The 2,500-nt window shown below is 38.5% G+C and overlaps 1 protein-coding gene across 4 annotated transcripts in view; it reads right to left on the bottom strand.

Moving 5' to 3' along the window:
* The window catches only part of cd99 (CD99 molecule), a 135,027-nt gene that overhangs the window by 64,008 nt on the left and 68,519 nt on the right, over positions 1 to 2,500 (bottom strand). The window lies entirely within an intron of this gene.

Below are 2,500 nucleotides of genomic sequence, written 5' to 3'. Positions count from 1 at the left end.
CTGCTCAAGGAAGCCCTACCATTAATTAATGCTTCGATCTTAAATATGATCAATCTATCTTTATTAGTTGGCTATGTACCACAGGCTTTTAAGGTGGCAGTAATTAAACCATTACTTAAAAAGTCATCACTTGACCCAGCTATCTTAGCTAATTATAGGCCAATCTCCAACCTTCCTTTTCTCTCAAAAATTCTTGAAAGGGTAGTTGTAAAACAGCTAACTGATCATCTGCAGAGGAATGGTCTATTTGAAGAGTTTCAGTCAGGTTTTAGAATTCATCATAGTATAGAAACAGCATTAGTGAAGGTTACAAATGATCTTCTTATGGCCTCAGACAGTGGACTCATTTCTGTGCTTGTTCTGTTAGACCTCAGTGCTGCTTTTGATACTGTTGACCATAAAATTTTATTACAGAGATTAGAGCATGCCATAGGTATTAAAGGCACTGCGCTGCAGTGGTTTGAATCATATTTATCTAATAGATTACAATTTGTTCATGTAAATGGGGAATCTTCTTCACAGACTAAAGTTAATTATGGAGTTCCACAAGGTTCTGTGCTAGGACCAATTTTATTCACTTTATACATGTTTCCCTTAGGCAGTATTATTAGACAGCATTGCTTAAATTTTCATTGTTACGCAGATGATACCCAGCTTTATCTATCCATGAAGCCAGAGGACACACACCAATTAGCTAAACTGCAGGATTGTCTTACAGACATAAAGACATGGATGACCTCTAATTTCCTGCTTTTAAACTCAGATAAAACTGACGTTATTGTACTTGGCCCCACAAATCTTAGAAACATGGTGTCTAACCAGATCCTTACTCTGGATGGCATTACCCTGACCTCTAGTAATACTGGGGGAAATCTTGGAGTCATTTTTGATCAGGATATGTCATTCAATGCGCATATTAAACAAATATGTAGGACTGCTTTTTTGCATTTGCGCAATATCTCTAAAATTAGAAAGGTCTTGTCTCAGAGGGATGCTGAAAAACTAATTCATGCATTTATTTCCTCTAGGCTGGACTATTGTAATTCATTATTATCAGGTTGTCATAAAAGTTCCCTGAAAAGCCTTCAGTTAATTCAAAATGCTGCAGCTAGAGTACTGACAGGGACTAGAAGGAGAGAGCATATCTCACCCATATTGGCCTCTCTTCATTGGCTTCCTGTTAATTCTAGAATAGAATTTTAAAATTCTTCTTCTTACTTATAAGGTTTTGAATAATCAGTTCCCATCTTATCTTAGGGACCTCATAGTACCATATCACCCCAATAGAGCGCTTCGCCCTCAGACTGCAGGCTTACTTGTAGTTCCTAGGGTTTGTAAGAGTAGAATGAGAGGCAGAGCCTTCAGCTTTCAGGCTCCTCTAATGTGGAACCAGCTCCCAATTCAGATCAGGGAGACAGACACCCTCTCTACTTTTAAGATTAGGCTTAAAACTTTCCTTTTTGCTAAAGCTTATAGTTAGGGCTGGATCAGGTGACCCTGAACCATCTCTTAGTTATGCTGCTATAGACTTAGACTGCTGGGGGGTTCCCATGATGCACTGAGTGTTTCTTTCTCTTTTTGCTCTGTATGCACCACTCTGCATTTAATCATTAGTGATTGATCTCTGCTCCCCTCCACAGCATGTCTTTTTCCTGGTTGTCTCCCTCAGCCCCAACCAGTCCCAGTAGAAGACTGCCCCTCCCTGAGCCTGGTTCTGCTGGAGGTTTCTTCCTGTTAAAAGGGAGTTTTTCCTTCCCACTGTTGCCAAGTGCTTGCTCACAGGGGGTCGTTCTGACCGTTGGGGTTTTTCCGTAATTACTGTATGGCCTTGACTTACAATATAAAGCGCCTTGGGGCAACTGTTTGTTGTGATTTGGCGCTATATAAATAAAATTGATTTGATTTGATATATATATATATTTATATATATACACACACACACACACACACACATATATAGCATATATATACACACACACACACACACACACACACATATACACATATATATATATATACACACACACACACACACACACACACACATATACACATATATATATATATATATACACACACACACACACACACATATACACATATATATATATATATACACACACACACACACACACACACACACACACATATATATATATATACACATATACACACACACACACACACATATATTATATATATATATATATATACACATACAGTGGTCCCTTGTTTATCGCGGGAGTTACGTTCTAAAAATAACCCGCGATAAGCGAAATCCGCTAAGTAGTCAGCGCTATTTTTTGCAATTATTATAGATGTTTTAAGGCTGTAAAACCCCTCACTACACACTTTATACACTTTTCTCAAACAGGCATTAACATTTTCTCACTTTTCTCTCCTGTGTAAACACTCTCTTTTTTCTTCTGCGCGAGAAGATTATAAACACACACACGCAGAACTCTCCCTTTGCTCACTGCCTCCGGAAGTCCTCTCTCGG

This window comes from Thalassophryne amazonica, chromosome 1 (assembly GCF_902500255.1).
Source record: "Thalassophryne amazonica chromosome 1, fThaAma1.1, whole genome shotgun sequence".
NCBI classification, from domain to species: Eukaryota; Metazoa; Chordata; class Actinopteri; order Batrachoidiformes; family Batrachoididae; genus Thalassophryne; species Thalassophryne amazonica.
Note: the sequence above shows the minus strand (reverse complement) of the source record. Positions and strands in the feature narration are given on the sequence as shown.